This window comes from Bidens hawaiensis, unplaced genomic scaffold, assembly GCF_021521415.1.
Source record: "Bidens hawaiensis isolate Kalapana, Puna unplaced genomic scaffold, B.hawaiensis_p1.1 tig00047682_1, whole genome shotgun sequence".
Classification (NCBI taxonomy): Eukaryota; Viridiplantae; Streptophyta; class Magnoliopsida; order Asterales; family Asteraceae; genus Bidens; species Bidens hawaiensis.
The window spans coordinates 46645-65027 of record NW_027498538.1 but is presented as its reverse complement, the minus strand read 5'-3'; the positions used below and the strand labels follow the sequence as shown (position 1 = coordinate 65027).

General features: G+C 35.7%; 1 pseudogene across 1 annotated transcript; it reads left to right on the top strand.

Annotated features, from left to right (window-relative positions):
* The first annotated feature begins 10065 nt into the window (after positions 1-10065).
* LOC143597164 (uncharacterized) lies at positions 10066-14241 on the top strand (annotated as a pseudogene). Its single transcript, XR_013146842.1, has 5 exons — positions 10066-10120; positions 11026-11545; positions 11678-11809; positions 12447-13360; positions 13475-14241. The product of XR_013146842.1 is annotated as an uncharacterized LOC143597164 (transcript).
* Positions 14242-18383: the final 4142 nt, after the last annotated feature.

The window sequence follows — 18383 nt, the reverse complement described above, 5'->3', positions numbered from 1 at the left end:
ATCTGGTTGAACTTCAACTGCATTTGAAATAGAAGAGCTTGGAATGTTCAAATGTTCTCCAAAGTATGCTCTAACCAGATCTTCATCAATGTGATCAGTCGAAGGAGTAAAAGAGTTAAATAAACTATCGTAGTCAAACATCCAGTCTGGACCTTTCCCTTGAGAAGGAGTTGTGTACTTTTGACAGTCCACATGGTACCATTCTTCAACACAGCCAGATGTAAAATTAAATACTCTTTTCTTTGGAGACGCATATCCCAAGAAATATCCTTCGATAGCCTTTTCATCAAATTTACCCGATTCCTTCTTCAACATTGTACACGGACACCCAAATGGTTCCAGGTACTTTAATTTAGGTTTTCTGTTATTTAATATTTCATAGCTTGTCTTCTTGAGTCGCTTTACTGTTAGAACCCGATTAAGTGTATAACAAGCTGTGTTCACTGCTTCATTCCAAAATTGAATAGGAAGCTTTGAATCAGCAAGCGTTGTACGTGCAGCTTCAATCAGAGTTCTATTTTTCCTTTCAGCAACACCGTTTTGTTGTGGTACATAAGGTGCACTATACTCTCGGTGAATTCCCTTTTGAATACAAAAGAAATCCAAAATAGTGTTTTTGAATTCAGTACCATTATCACTTCGGATTCTCCTCACCTTTTGTTTATACGGTGATTCTATCTTAGTAATAAGGTTTTGTACCAAAACAGGTGTTTGATCTTTTGAACTCATAAATAACACCCATGAATATCTTGAATAATCATCTGTCACTACCAGACAATACCAGTCTCCAGAAATACTCGCACGATTCACTGGACCAAACAAATCCATATGAAGTGGTTCAAGAGGAGTATTAATGGAATTCAATAACTTAGAAGGATGTGTTTTCTTCATCTGCTTGCCCTTCTTGCATGCAACACAGTGATCAGATAACTTAAAGTTCTTTAACGAAACACCCTCAACTAAATTATTTGCCATTAAATAATTCATCTTTCGAACATGAATGTGACCCATTCTTCGATGCCATAGAATCGAGTCTTTCTCAGTTGCTTTCGAGACAAAACATGTTTCGATCGATGTTGATATCTTAGAACTCATGTTTAAGACATAAATATCATTTGATCGTGGTGATCGCATGACAACCATGTCCTCGGGAATAATAAAACCCGGTTTCAAGATAAGACACTCTTTGTCAGTAAATATTGTAGTGTACTTTTTATCACAAATCTGCGATACACTCAATAAGTTATGATCAACCTTATCACAATAATTTACTTTTTCAAATGTAATATGACCATTTGAAACATCACCCTCTTGTGTGATCATGCCCCCAGAATTCCCAGCAAACGCTACATAACCCCCTTGAATATTTCTTACGTTGGTTAATAGGTCGAGATTTCCAGTGATATGACGAAAACATCCGCTATCCATGATCCAGTTCTCACCAGAAATGGTCTTGGATGAACCCTACACATAAACAAAAGTGATTAGTTCAAAACGGCAGCCCAAGCCTCAGTCTTGGGCACCTTTTGGTTTTCTCTTTGATCATTAACTTTAACAGTTTTCAATTGTTGTTCAGCCACTTGTGAATAAGTTACTGGCTTCTTAGACTTTCGTCTTAAGTATGCTTCCTGAACAATGTTTGAATTCCTGCTTTGACATATAGGTTCAGTTGGAATGAATTTTGGTTTCACTTGACCGTGTGTCTCATTGATATGAAACACCTTCTGAGGATTCACATCAGAGAATAAAATATGAGTATCATCAGCATATGACACAGGTCGTTTCAGAATCTCCTTAACCATTGGAATTTGCTTAGATTTGTCCTTGATAAAAGGATGAAGATTTTGAAAGTTCTGTTGATTACAATTCTTCACAACATGACCTTGTTGACCGCATAAAAAGCACGTTCACATGTCCACATAATGATGTTTAGAAGAAATTGGAATAGATGATTGATGATGACTCACATTTTTAGTCATGCTCTTAGCAAACTCATCAGATAATTCATATTTCTTCTTTAAATAAAAATCTAAATTAGAACTGTTTGAAAAACTTTTTAGTTTATCTGTTCCAGTTGACTTAACAAAGTTAATTTTCTTAGCTTGTTTTAAAATTTTTTTTGCCTTAGTCAATGGATCAGATTGAACTGATGTTTTTGTTTGAGCATACACACGTTCAAGTTCTTGAATTTTTGAAGTTTCATTGACAAAAACACTCTCAATAAGTTCAGGTTTGATAATACTTATTGGAATATCTTGTTCAGTGAACATTGTGTCCATTCCCTTTAACTTAAAAACTCTAGCAGCAGATGGCTTAGAACTAGAAGGATTAATGAAACGCATTAAATCCTCATCAGAAATTTTTGGTTTAACTAACTTCTTTGCCTTCATAGAGTTCACTTTCTTTAAATTTTCCTTTTTCTCTTGAGGTTTGTGTGAACCATACACTGCTTCCTCAAATTCATGAGGTTCACACAGAATATGATTAGAATTGGGAATGTTCTTATTCTTGTGTATAATCTCTGGTTCAAACACATCCTCGATAATGACCTCGTCATTGTGTTCAACAAATACCTTTTTGCTTTGGACATGAGATTTTTGAGGAGCAACTTGGGGTTTGACAATTTCAGGTTTAACCATTTTAGGTTTCTCAGAAATCACAGATTCCTTTTGAATCAAATCCTCTTCTTTTCTTGCAAAAGGATTAATTTTATAATCATTATGAAAAGGTGGTGGAATTTCAACAAAACCAATACCTTTCTTAGAATCTTTTTGTTTTCCAGAAACTTCAATAATTTCATTTAATAAAAATGAAGAATTTCGAAATTTACCCAACTTGTTCTTCAACTCAAGAACCTCATTCTCAAGCTCAGTTATCTTAGAACTATGTTTCAAGATTTCCTGAAACTTTTGGTAATTAATGGTCATTTTCACAAATAACTCGGCTTTGAGATCATGATTACTTGTCGACAATGCTTCAATCTTTTCTCGAGATTTCATTTGAGACTCAAGAGATTGTCGATAAGTGTCCTTAAGAGAAGCAATTTCTCTTATAAGATTATCATTTTGATTTTTCAAAGCATCTAACTTAGAGTTGTTAGATTCACAGTCAACATATGATGCTTTAACAAATGAAGTAGAAGAAATAGAATTACTAACCTTATTGATCTTAGCCATGCAAGCAAATATTGATTCAGAAGGCTTGTCGCAAGAATCGTCAAAATCAGATCCAGAATCATTATCTGAAGACATCACACTACCAGTAGCATCTTGACAATCTTCATGTAACCCAAACATAGCCAAATTTGCTTGAACATCATTGCATAGTAGCCGTTGTGACCAATCAGTCCCGTCTGCTAACATTGCTTGTGTTGTTGAAGAAGATGGTTTCTTTTCAGCATCACTTCCCCGTGGTGAAGAAACATTTTGACTTTGACCACGAGGTCCAGTGTATTCTTTTCTTGGTTTGTCACATTCCTTCGCAAAATGCCCGAATTCTTGACAATTATAACACTTCACCTTTAATTTGTCAAAACCCAACTTCTTGTTTAACGCTGGAAGATCTTTTCCAGTTCTCTGCATGAATCTTTTAACTTTACGAACAATCATGGCCATATTCCATTTCAAATCCATGATCTCTAGATCATCCGGATCTATCTGATCATAATCCTCATCAGTTAACTCACTTGTGGCAATTTTACTACTCACCAAGTTTTCATATGAGGACATAAATGCCGTCAGAAAAGCATAGTTTTGCTCAGCTTCCTTCATATTCACACTAGGTGGTGTAGTAAATGGATTGGTACTAGTAGAACTTCCAGAACCACCGGAATTACCAGCAGAGTAGAAACAAACTTTTGGATCATTAAATATAGCAGATTCTTTTTCACTTGCGGCATGAGTAAAAAAAGCAGTGATTGGTGAGATTGTTGAACTGAGAGGCATACTTCCACCATAGAAAGCCGGATCTTGATTTTCTTTGGAAGATTTTTGACACTTAAGATCATATTCTCTAGCTTCGATCTTTTGTAGAAATTCAAGTGCTGTCAAGTCTTCATTCAGAAAATAATCATTTTCTTTCAAAACCATAAGAAATGTTGAGTAGGAACTAGGAAGTACACTCTTGATAGTGTCAATTTTATCTCTTTCAGAAATTTCCATTTTCATTTTATCCATTTCAGCAATTAAGTGACTAAATCTTGTAGTCATCTCTTCAACTGTTTCTCCTTTCAATAAATTAAAGTTTCGAAATTGAAACTTGAGCATCACTTTCTTACTCTCAGCTGTGTTTCCCATGCTTCTCATACGCAGATGTTGAAACAAAGATGCACATCTCTTGATACTTCCAACTTGATGAAAAATATTCTCTGGTAAAGCCATAGTCAAAGTAGAATATGCCTTTATCTCGATTTCTAAAGCTTTCTTCTCTTCTTGTGAGTATTGAGAGACAACTTTAGGAGTATACCCAATAGTATCATCACCAATCATTGGTGCAACATATACCTCATCAAGACAATATGAGCAGTCAGGATGAACCGAACCCAAATGTGCACGAAACCGAGGTTCCCATTTGGCAAAGTCACTGAACTTCATCAATCTTGGACATTTAGAGTGTGAACCTATCTCAGTATCAAGTTGCAACATCTGTTGCATCAACATATTTTGAGATGCCAATGCATACATACCAGCCATATTTGAAAATAAACAAGTGTACAGTTATAGCGAACTACACACTGTGTTTAACGAATCAATGAACAAGGTTGAGCGAACTGTGAATAGTGTAGCGAATTGAGTCTTAACGAATCAAGTCTTAACGAATGAGGTGAGTGTGTTAGCGAATCAAAAGTCAACCTAGCGAGTCAACTTAACGAATCACAAATAAAGTTAACGAATCACCCAAATGGCGAAACAGATAACGAATGTGATGAAGGTTTAACGAATCACAAGTCAACTTAACGAATTGATCAAACGAATTGACCAAGTCAACTTATAACGAATTGATCAAACGAATTGACCAAGTCAACTTAACGAATTGATCAAACGAATTATAACGAATCAGTTCAACGAATCAAATAATAATCAGTAACGAATCGCCAAAATAAACTTAGTGAATAAGCTAACGAATCAGCTACAGTTGATAACGAATCAACACTATAGCGAATTATACTATAACGAATCAGGTTGTTACAACCATTTGTAACAAACTTGATTCCTTTCTGCCACGTGGCAAAAAGTTGTTAGAGCACAAATTCCAAGACAAACACGTGTCAAACGAATCGGTTATCTAGTTAACGAACTAGATGACACGAATTGATTAACTCACACGAATCAGTTAGCGAACTGATAGCGAATCAAGTTAAAAACATAACGAATCGCCTGGAACTTTATAGCGAATCGCATTCATCTTCATATCTTCAAACCTTCAACGTGTTTTTCCAGATTTATGAAGATCAAACCCAGATCAAACCTAGAAACTTATCGATTCCAGATTTGTAATACTCACTCAATTCTTAACCAAACATAACAAGTCATATACCAAAATGCTCGTAATCACAATGCGAATTCAGCTCAACACATCTCGTAATCGATTGTCCTAATACACTAATCAATTTCAACCAAAACCAATCCCCTGTTTACGGACTCAAACCGAAAACAAAATAACCTTACAAATCCAATCCACAATCCAATTCTACTCAATTGAACATTAATAATACCTTAACCAAACCAGATTCACTCTAATCCACCCAGATTCAATCCAAATCAGCTCAAATCGATTCAAAATCAATCCAAACAGAAAATAAACATGAAAACTATAACAATAACAATCAAACCAAGCGAATTGAGCCTCGAAAGCTCTGATACCACTTGTTTGATCCCATTTTAACTCGTTCTAATCAAAATCTTAGATCTAATCCAGATCTATATGTTAATATTAATTATACGGATCTAACTCTCGAATACCTTAGTTCGATTGCTATTCATATGTAGTATATATTATCAATAAGTTTAACGTGAAGCTTGAGAGAGAGAGAGAATACTTTAAATCTTTCTGAATAATATTAATTCTCTCAAAACTTCGACCTTTTACAAGTGAACAGTGGTTCACTATTTATAGAAGACGATCTGGTTCGCTAACATCCCCTAGCGAACCAGCATCCCCTACGTTAAATAAATTAACTTAACGAACCACCCCCTGATTCGTTAACATCCCCTAACGAATCAGGAGGGAATACATTATAATGTCTTAGTTCGCTAACATTCCTAGCGAACTAGACTTAACCTTAACGAACTAGTCTTAGTTCGCTAACATTCCTAGCGAACTAGACTTAAACATAACGAATTAGACTAAAATAAACATTAAATATTACATTTAAATATCAAATAAACATTAATGATAATTACAAAGACTCTAGACGCAAAACCGTGCACTAACAATCCATATTATGCAACTACACGGAACACATACTCGTGTTAACGGGCCAAAACCAATTAATATCGCACGAAGCTGGAAAATTCATAACATGGCTTATACCTTCACTTTTTGCAGCTGCAATACTTCAACCACTTAATAAATATTTCCAAATGCAAACCATGTTGTTGCCTATGCTCATTAGCTCAACCGCGGTGTTATGTTTGCATGTTCCTGTTTGTTGGTTTTTGGTACATAAAACTGGGTTGAAGAGTGTTGGAGCAGCTATATCAGTTGATATTACAATGTGGCTAGATGCGGTTTTTTTGTCGGTTTATATGAAATATTCTTCGGCGTGTGAAGCGACTCGTGGTTCTGTATCGGTTGAGGTGTTGTATGGGATTAAAGACTTCTTTCGCTATGCTGTCCCGTCAGTCGTCATGATGTGGTAAACTTTTATCTATTGTTTTAGACTATACGGCTGACATGTCGTGTCTCGGGTTGTGAAATTCTGTCACGACACGAAAACATGAAATCACGGGTTTGGGTCAGTTTCGGGTTGAAACCCGTGATACCGTTTAGTTAAACGGGCCATGTTTGGGTTGACCCGTTTAAAACATTTATTTTAATTTTTATTATTTTTTTAAAATAATAAAAAAACATTTATCCGTTTCGTCCGAAATTTTTTATACGTAGTGTTAATTTAGCCGTTTTCAAACGAAAATTTTAGGATACATGTATCCTCATGTATCCTGGTAAGGTGGTGTAAGCTGACTTAAGTCAACTGTGTACCTAACCAGGGCTGGCAACTACTTTTTTTATTTTTCACATGTGTCGGCTATGATATTTGTAGAAACAAAATATCCCCCCTGGTTCTTTATTATTGAGCATATGATTGTTAAATTCTCTTGTCTATGTCTTTAGATTCTTATCTCAATTTTTTCAATGCAGTTCATTGTTGTCAGGTATGCATTTCTTATTCTGGCAAATAAACATATTACAAAAGAAGTATGAAAGTGAAGAATACCGGGATTAAAGAAAATTAGTGAAGATTGGTGGACTTTTGTGGCACAGTTTGTTTTTTGTTAAAATTATGTATTGGTATTAATTAACTTTGAATGTTGTATGAAATATTAGTATTTTATTAAATATTGTATGAAATGCATTATTTTTCTGTATATGAATATTTTTTTGTGTTATGAGAATTGTCATTTGATAGGGAAATTAATAATTCTATAAATAATATATTATTTTTACCCTAAAAAGATGACACAAATATGTGTCATGAACTTTCTTGACAGGGCATTCCTTGACACGGATATACGTGTCATCTACCCCTTTAATGACATGCAATGCGCGTCATTAAAGGCCATTTTTCTAGTAGTGCTACGGCAAAAATGAAACTCAAAGGATGTATATATAGCTTTTTGAATATAAAGGATGAAAACTACAATTATATTTATTTATATAACAATTACAAACTTTGGTGTCGTTAATTGCCGATTGGGTCACTTAGCGTCACCGTATTGGTACTTGAATTTTGTTTTTTTTTCTTTAAGTTCCATTACCGTGACAAATATAATGCAAACCAAACGAATTTGCGTAGATTCACTGCATTTTGTTTTAATTTCGGTACCGTAACCGATGTGACGGAAATAAGCCAAAAGTGCGAATGTGCGTGGACTCACCGCCTCAACTTCCGTGATCGACAATACTCGGATCTTCCCAACGGCCGAGTGTTACCGACTGACGCCACTCAATTGATCCACCTCAAATTTTATATCTTTTGTTTTATTTTTGGTTTTTAGTTCCGGTATCATAACACACTTAACCGAAACCGTTCGAATTTTGGGTTTAAATATAAACGTAAGATGATTATGATTATTTAATTTCTTTTTTCTTTTTATATTATATCAGGCACAAGATTGTTAAAAGATTTCCCTCTTGTAATTTTCAATTGATTAAACAAAGACTTTCGACTATAAAATTAGTTGGAATTCAAGTCTTCCTTTTATTTACAAGATAAAGTCAACTCGTAGCATTTACATTACGTAGCATTTATTGTAATCGTTTTATAGTAAATTATATAAAACTTCGATTGTGAAAATTTAAAAAAAAAAAAAATGTATAGAATAATCTTGATATATTCGTTTTCTACAGCGGGAGCATAGGGAGGAAGCGGACACAGACTTGACAGGCTTGCTAGGGCCGTCCCCAAAAATACCTAAAAACTAAAGTCCTGAACAAGCAAAATAAATAGACTCCTAAAATTAATATAAAGTCAATAGCTCGTATATAAACAGGTTAATAATATGAGAATAATTGTGTGATTATAAACAAAACAAATATATTATAGGATCTAATTTAAATCCTTACTTGTATCTCAAACGTGAGACTTCTTAACTCTACTACTATTTTTCTTCTTTTATGTTTATGACTACCGGAATGGTGTTTATGAGGCATAACCTATAATTATTTTTCTTTTGGACGACGACTTTCTTGTAGTTAGGTCACTGCACTTCTCAAATTGGAGAGTCTTGTTGCCCCACTCTGGTTAGACTATGTTATCTTAACCGGACCCATGTTGGCTTTAGAGTTTGGCTTGGGCGTATGTTCCTTGAGGAAACCATAATGTCGGCTGCCACTTAACAGTCGTTGTGCTGCCAAAAGAGCATAACTCTACGGTGAGACGAAAATCCGAGTGGGCTCACGATTTGAAGTGTCAACCTTGCATAAGGCTTGACTCAAATCTTTTATTGACTTAATCCACAAAAAAATGACACAAGTAGAGATCAAAGTAAGATCTACTACTTTTTTTGAACAACTAAATATTATTGCACCCTACAGGGATTGAACCCTGAACACACAAGTGGTGGATTACTGGATTACTGGCCCAAGCAGGCGTGCAATTAGCCTCAGTTGTTGAGGTTAACCACTTAAGCCACCACTAGCCACAACTGCAGCAGCAGTAGGAAGCTAATCCAGTTGCATCACAAGCTAACATAGAGAGATCAATACCGAATCTACCTCGGCGATATCTATTTGGAGGTATCACTGTCCATATTAACTACTTTACTGCAATTGTATTTTCCACTTCATATTTACGTACTACATGTTTTAAATAGTCAACTTCAATAATTAAGATAATTAGGTAACTTTCCACTAAAATTCCAGAAGGGATCTATATATTCTCTGTAGTATGCATTGTGGTTTTATTAAAAAGTGCATAGCACCCTGCTAAGCAGCACATGAGCTCTAACCGGTGGCGAAGCTTGGAAACATATGTCGAGGGGTAGAGATGCACAAAATATCCAAACCCGGAACTGGGTTTTCTTATACTCGGGTTTTTACTACCCGAACCCGTACCCGACCCTACTCGTAGAGTACGGATAGGGTATGCAATTTAGTACCAAAACCCATACCCGGAACCGGACCCGATTTGTAGCCGGTAATACCCGAAAACCGGAACTGGTTCTATACCCGGGTTTTTCCAATACCTGAAACTGGGTTTTTCAAAAACCTATCTATACCATACCCAAAAATACTTGAAAAATATCCAAAAAAGTGCACCCTCTTAAAAAAACCCAATTTATACCCGATGAATACTCGGAAAAACCCAAAAAACACGAGAATAAGGTATTTTCAATGCCCGGAAACATGGTATTCGAATACCCGGTTCTATACCTTACCCGAGCCCGGTGTATAGGGTATGGTTTTTAGTGACAATACCCGAACCCGACTCGGGTCAGGTGTATGAAAACGGGTAAATTTACATGATGTATGAAAATTTCCGCCCGAAAAATGATACATTTATACTACCGAGAAAAAAAACAGAGTGCGTATACATGTGACTTGGGCTGCCACTTTTACCCGAACCCGAACTAACCCGAACACAAACCAAAGTATTTCAGGTTGGTTTTCGGGTTTGATTTATAAGTTTCGGGTTAACCCAAAAAACCTGAATAAACTTTTAGTTTTGAAATTTATATTTTTATGTATAATAGGTTTAGTCTTAGCATCGATTGTTATCATTCAACTATTATGGATCGATTGTTTATTGTTAATTTATGTTTTCTGTTTATTACTAATAGCAACCGTAATCGAACAACCAAATCATGTCCGGTTAAAGAAGATTATGGTTCGAGTTAGTTACTTAGTTTTTTTTTCTTCTTTTGAATTGTTTTATCAAGTTATGTTGGTTTATTATTTGATTATTTGCGTTACGAGCAAAGAAGAATATGTTTTTTTTTTGTAATTATAACATTGAAGTTTTTTAATGCTTTTGTTTTGTTTTATAGGACACTCGAAACCCGATTAACCCAACCCGAATTACTCGAACCCGAAAAACCCATGGAGATTTGGGTTGGGTTTCGGGTTAAGATTTAAAACTTTGAAACCTGAAAAACCCAAAAAACGAACCCGAAGAACACCCCTACATGTGACTAGGGAAGGGTGGTGAACGTCTCATTCTTTGCTTTTAGTTTTGATCTTATCTCTAAAACCGTATTTATAGTATATTTGAAGTTAACTTGTTGGTCCAAATTGACGAATCCAAACCGGCACTATGTAGTAAAATTGTGCCTTATCTTAGTGAAAAATGAGATACTAACTACATAGATTGGAACTACTTTGAAGGATCTAGAGAAAAGTATCTCGAAACCGGTGTTCCTCTGTATGAAGCATCAATAAGATGTGATTGGGTAGCTGCAAAAGATTCTTGATAAGAAACCAGAGTTGGTAAGGTATAGTATCACCGAAAATGGAGAAACAGCGCTTCACGTAGCAGCATCTGCAAAAAGTGATCCTAAAGATGTGGTAGAGTTTGTGAAAAATCTGGTGGGGCTGATGACAGAAGAAGACTTGGCACTAGAAAATGAAAATTTCAACGCTGCCCTCTATTTAGCAGCTGTAGCTGGAAACCTTGAAACAATTAAGATTATGGTTGAAATGAACAGGGTTTTACCAACAATACCTGGTGCTAATCGAACAATGATGCCACTGTATGCGGCTGCCTTGTTTGGAAATTATGATGTTGTTAAATATCTTTACAACTTATCAAACGAATTGGGTGATGATGGTTGGGATCATAAGAGTCGTGGTTGGCTTCTTGAAAGATGTGTCGAGAATGACATGTTCGGTAAGCATTTTAGCTTTAGTTTTTGAACATGCGCATTGTTGTCTGTCATAAGATTTACCTTTAGGCATTCTCTTTCTTCTTTAACATTTTTGTTGTAAGATTAACTAAAGGATTGTTAATTCTTTTTCTTAGACGTGGCACTAAAGATTATAAAAAAGTATCCAGAACTTGGCAAACAATGGAGTGCACTCAAGGTTTTGGCTCTAAAGCCTGAAGCATTTCGTGAAACAAGATCTAATTTCATCCGAACAACCATCAAGTCGGGTAGACATCTCTACTTACCGTATATATCAACTATCTCAAAATTTGCACCCCATTTCCATTTTGAGATCCAAACACAGTACTCTTTAAAATTTTAAACTAAAGTTTAACACACACACACACATATATAGATGTGTGTATATATGTGTTAGGAACGACTCAAACGAGAACCATCATGAATCATAAGGGCTGTTTCGGTCTTCAACTATTTATATTCTCTAGATTTATAACAATAAAGAATTAGATAAGGAATCTGTCTGTGTAAACATTTTAAAAGTGAGTAGCATTATTAAAGGGCAAGTTGTCAATTGTTATGACGGGAGTCACTAGATTATTAAATATATAATAAATTGTTGTGTTCAAGGTTCTTAACTTCTTTCGTATTATAACCTCTAAAATATGTTTTTGCCTAAAACCTTTTATAAAATAAAACAACTTTATCTTTATTTAGGTGTGATCCATTTCAATATGTCAGAAATTTCTAAACCAATAATTAATTAAATACTAATATACAACATTACTTAATATTTCATCAGTCGAGTGACTATAATCTAACTTCATGTATCCATTGTTGCTAAACTCGTTAATATTTGGTAATTGGTATCATCACCCTGACATCTTTTGTATTTGTTGCTTTCAGCTTTTGGCTTCATTGGTTTAAAGGTGGAGGAAGCTCATGAAAAGGAGAGTACTGCATTGACATTGCTAAGAGTCATTTGGGAAGATGTTGCAAAAATGCCTAAGAATGAAATCGATAAGATACTCAGAGGGCCACCAGATTCAATTCAGCGAGACAGCAAAACAGCATCTGGATGGTCCATTCAAGCCATGCAACTTCGAAAACTCATTTCTATATATGCTGCCAAAATGAAAGAAGAAACCAATAACATAATCACAAGATCTCCAGATTCAGAAGTTGTGCAACTGCAAAACCTTATCTCCGAACGACTTGTGAACATGCATGATGAAACCCAAAAGTTAATCAAAGGCCCCCCTGATTCAATCAAGCAAGACAACATACCAATTTCTAGCAAGGAAAATTTGGCTATGAAACTACAAAACCTCATTTTCGAACATGTAGCAATCATGCATGACAAAACCCAAAAAATTATCGAGACCATTGAAATGGAAGATCAGGCTCTAAAACTTAAGCAACTTATTTTAGAACAAATTAAGAAAATGGAAGCAGAAACCCAGAAGATAATTACAGAAACACGACCTATAAGGGATACATACTCTACCCGGGTACTTTTTATTGCAGCAGAAATGGGCAATACAATTTTCTTAGTTGAGCTCATCCGTAAATACCCTGATTTGATATGGAAAGTAAATGACAACAGGCTATCGATATTTCACATTGCTATCAAATATCGTCACAAGGGTATCTACAGCCTTTTACATGAGGTAGGTGCAATGAAGGATCTGATAACTCCACTCAAAGATACTAGGGATAACAATATGTTGCACCTAGTTGGACAGATTCCTAAGCAAAAACGACTTGAAGATGTGTCGGGAGTTGCTTTACAAATGCAAAGAGAGTTATTATGGTTCCAGGTACATATACTCATCTCTAGTCTTTTGATATTGTTTTATTTTTTGTACCATGACTAATTTGCATAGTCTGTAGAATAAAGTAGTATATAACTATTCTAGTTGCATGTGTTGTAGGAAGTAAGTAAAATGATCCATCCCTTATATAGGGAACGAGTTAACAAAGACGGCTTAACTCCACATGGATTGTTTACAATGGAACACAAAGATTTAGTTACACAAGGGGAAAAATGGATGAAAGAAACTGCTAGTCAATGCATGGTTGTTGCAGCCCTTATTGCTACCATAGTATTTGCTGCAGCGTTTACGGTTCCCGGCGGATATGCTCAAACCGATGACAAAGACAATGGTATCCCTGTATTCCGTTCAAAAGCAACATTTACGGTATTTGTTGTGGCGGATGCCATTTCTCTATTCGCGTCTTCTGCCTCAACACTTATATTTTTATCCATCCTCACGTCTCGCTATGCTGAAATTGATTTCTTGGAATCATTACCCAAAAAGTTGATTTCAGGTCTGTTGACTCTTTTCCTATCTATAATAACCATGACGGTTGCTTTTGGCGTGAGCTTTTTTGTACTTTACCATAAAGGTTTATTATGGATGCCGGTCCTCATCTGTATTTTTGGGGTGTTCCCCGTCTTTCTATATTTATGGCTTCAATATGGCTTGTTTTATGATGTAATTCGCTCAACGTATATCTCTAGATACCTCTTCAAGCCTGAGAAACATGTTCTGTATTATAAAAACCCAAAGGTCTAAACATGGTCATGTTTTGAATGTAATAAGTTTGTTTGAAGTTATCATGCTTTGTAAAATGGTTGGACATTACTACATATGTTTTGTTGGTATTGTTATCTTTTATGTTTCTAAATCATAAATCTTGTGACTTTTAGTGTGTTCATTTACATCACTTCCTGTTGCCTTTAATATTTACACATGACAAAACTATCAAACATGTTCCATCTATAAAATATTACCATAAAAGTACAAGAAAGAACAAATTAAGAGGTACATTGTCATTTCATATGATACTAAGCATCACAAAAATAACACTTATTCACAGCAATATCTAAAAAATAACACTTATTCACAGCAATCCTTAAATTTCTCCAATAACGAAAAACCTAATCGTTCTTACCTGGAACCTAGCACCAGCGATTTTGATTTTGATTTTGATTTGATCAGGGAATTTGGATGGGGCATTGGGCTTTTGTTTTTCTAATTTTATTTTGATTAAATGGCAAAACAGGTCCTTTATGTTTGCATGGTTTTTCAATGGACGTCCTTTGGAAAACTTAATAACATAAAACGTATTTCATGTTTCAAATTATGTTCACGTGACGTCCTTTGGTACTAACTCAGTTAAATTTTTTCGTTAAATATGGTCATGTGCTTTGCACATGAGGGCAGTGTGGTCATTTTACCCCTTTAAGGACTGTTTGTGTAATTAGACTAAAGATTTGGCTATTTGAAAAAAATACTCATCTATCTCTCTCTCTCTCACTCTCTCATCCCACCAATCTTCATCCTCATCTCCATTTCTTCTTCATGTTAACCACCACTCCTCCGGCCACCACTTATACCACCTACCCCAACACCAACAACACCAACACCGCTTATCACCACCAACACATGTCGCCGTCACCGCCACAAGCCATCAATTCGTCCCCCTTAAAAAACTCCATCTCTTACGACCATTAAATCCGGCCACCTGACCACCACCATCACCGCTGCCTGACCACGCCACCGTCACAACAAGCCATCAAACCCAAGCACCTGCCACCACCACAACTGGCCAACGCCATATCTCCGTCTATACTCTCTTTCTCTTCCACAACCAACACCAAGCATCACCGCTACCCCACCCCAACTCTCCGGCGACTACTCAAATCTGACGGCAACAAATCACCACCACAACTTCAAGATGTCGGCGACCACCAATCACCGCCATTATAGCCGCCAACGCTAAGACCACAATCGTCTTTCATTCTCTCTGTATCCTACAAACCTTAAACAACAAAACCCTAAATTCTGCAATTGATGGAAGAAGACTCGTTGTCGAAGTTTGTAGACAGGGGGGTTAGGTAGGGTGGTGGTCGCTTATGACAAACTGAAAATTTTTGCCTTTTTTAGACACCTATCGCGACTTGACACAAATTTTCGGGACGAAAATTCTTTTCAACGTTGGAATGATGTGACACTCGTCAATTTCAGGTTAACTCCGTTAATCCGAATTCTGTTAATTCAAACTTAAGATCACACGAACTGTAACGCATTTCTCATTACATTTAAATTAGGGTTTAAATGACGCATGACAATCACTACACAAGTAGTCTTTCGGAATTTCACCAAAACACACACGAGTCGACTCAAACCGTTGGTGAACAAACGATAAATATTATAAACAAGTACTTTGTATAATTACATGTTACGTTTATATGTGTAAATTTGTGCTTGTATGTATAGCATCATATTATGGATGTAATTGACTAGTCATGCTAGAATTAAACTAAACTAGAAGTTTAGGGTGCAATGTGTAACTTGTAATATAATTAATTAATATATAAACAAACTAATCACCAAACCCTAACCCTCCCTCTCCCCTGCGACGGAAGCCCCCCCTCCCCCTTTCTCTTGATTGACCGAAGCCACAAGGCACACACACACGCATACAAGTCGATTTCAAGCTTGATCGAAGGATTAAGAAGCTAGCTAGGTAAAATAAACACCTTATCTAATCCATTATATCAATTAATTGCATGATTATACCTGTAGTCATAAACCCTAAGTGCTAAATATGTTTTTTGTTGATGAAGTAGGGTTACATGCATGATTGTTAGTTCATAGGTTAATTGTATGTTGAGTTTTGATGAAAACTGATGCTGGACAGATTCTTGAATTCGTGTTTAAACGGATGTAAATCGATGTTAATTTTGTATTTGTATGTGATTATTGATTCTATGATGTAGTAGATCGAGTCTAGTTTCTAAAAAGTCCGAGTTTGTAATTTTTGGACGAGTAAAAGCTAGTTTTTATTATTTTACAAATCTGTTGTGCAAGTCTGATTCGGGAATCCTGCTGGTGGGCTGTTTTTCGATTAAGATATCTCTTAAACGAAAAGACCAAATGAGTTGTTTCCACTTCTGGAACTTAATATTTTGAGTTAAAAATCTAACCCAATTGGTATTGCATTAATTGGATTTGCCACGTGACGGGAATAACATATAATATTCTGTTGCGCATGATAATGACTGCTGTGTGTTTACTGTGATGTTTTGATCATTGTGAGAAAACCATATGTGATAAAAATATAATAAATATATTTCTAGAAACCTAAGTCACGAGTTTTTCTGTGATGATTTTTGGTGATTTTATTGACATGTTAGAATTTATGAAATAGAGTAATCTTGTCGGGTTAAAATCTGCCTCAATCAATTAGCTGCTGAATTATTTAAGTTAACATGAAAAGTGTATTGTTGATCGATGTTTGCTATGTGTTTGACTTATTTGCCCTTGTGGGAGATAGTTGCTAGTAATGTAAAATGGTAATACTTGACACTTAAGTACTTTTTCACACATGTAACTTATCACCAACGTGTTTGTCGAGTCACACTTATCACTACTAGAAAACTGAGCATTTGCAACCGCCGTTTCGGTCGCAAATCGGTCGTAAAAGCCCTTTTGCGACCGAATTGCGACCGGTTTCGTCGGTCGGTGTAAGGCCCCGTTACCGGTGCCTCACATTTGGGCGTTGGATTTACTCATCAACATAGTTCTATTCATCAGAGTTAATAAAAACATACGCGGAATATAAAAACTTTCATAAAACATTATATTAACCATAACTTGTCTTAGAATAAACACCTTGTCTTTAAAAATATCATAATATTAAACATAAACGTCTTCCGATGCCAGCCTCTTATTCAATGCCACGTGTTCCCCTAAAGCGAGCTGTCTCATTCTACTCACCTGCGTGCATACTAAAACTCAGCTACGCTGAGTGAGTTCTAGTTAATAACATAACATACTTTACATACATACGTACATACTTTCATTCATACTTTCATAATTCAAATTCTACTTTACTCTATTATATTCTGCCTCGGATATTATTAGGGTCCGGTCCCTTTTTCTGCCTTGGATATTATTAGGGTCCAGTCCCTTTTCTGCCTCGAGATTATTAAAGGGCTCGGTCCCCTTTCTGCCTTGGATATTATTAGGGTCCAGTCCCTTTTCTGCCTCGGAAGTTATCAGGTCCGGTCCTATTTCTGCCTCGAGATTATTAAAGGGCTCGGTCCCTTTTCTACCTTTCTATCTCTTATATTCATTCATAACATACATACGTATCATTCATAGTTCATACATAACACTCATATTCATAATAATAACTTGGCAGTACATGCAATATCCGAAGATCGTTTACGTACCGACAAGCAATCATTCATACCGTTCACATATATCACGTAGGGCATACACTTATCACTTAGGATAAGTGTATTAACAAATCACATCGAGTATGCACACAGCCCTGAAAACATAACAAGGAATGGGGCTAGAAACTCACCTAGATCCTGTTTCTTTCTCCGTTAATTGTTAATCCCTTCTTTAATTGAGCCCGGATAACTGTATATGAGTTTCATGTATCAATACTCGTCCTATTGTATCAAATTACTTTTTCTTAGATTTTAAGCGAACTTAATTTAAGCGGACTTAAACATTAAGCGAACTTAGCTTTAGGCGAACTTAACTTTAAGCGAACTTAAACATTAAGCGAACTTTAGCTTTAGGCGAACTTAACTTTAGGCGAACTTAAACATTAAGCGAACTTAAGCTTTAGGCGAACTTAAATTTAAGCCGAACTTAAACATTAAGCGAACTTAGTTTTAGGCGAACTTAACTTTAAGCGAACTTAAACATTAAGCGAACTTTAGCTTTAGGCGAACTTAACTTTAAGCGAACTTAAACATTAAGCAAACTTAAGCTTTAGGCGAACTTAACTTTAAGCCGAACTTAAACATTAAGC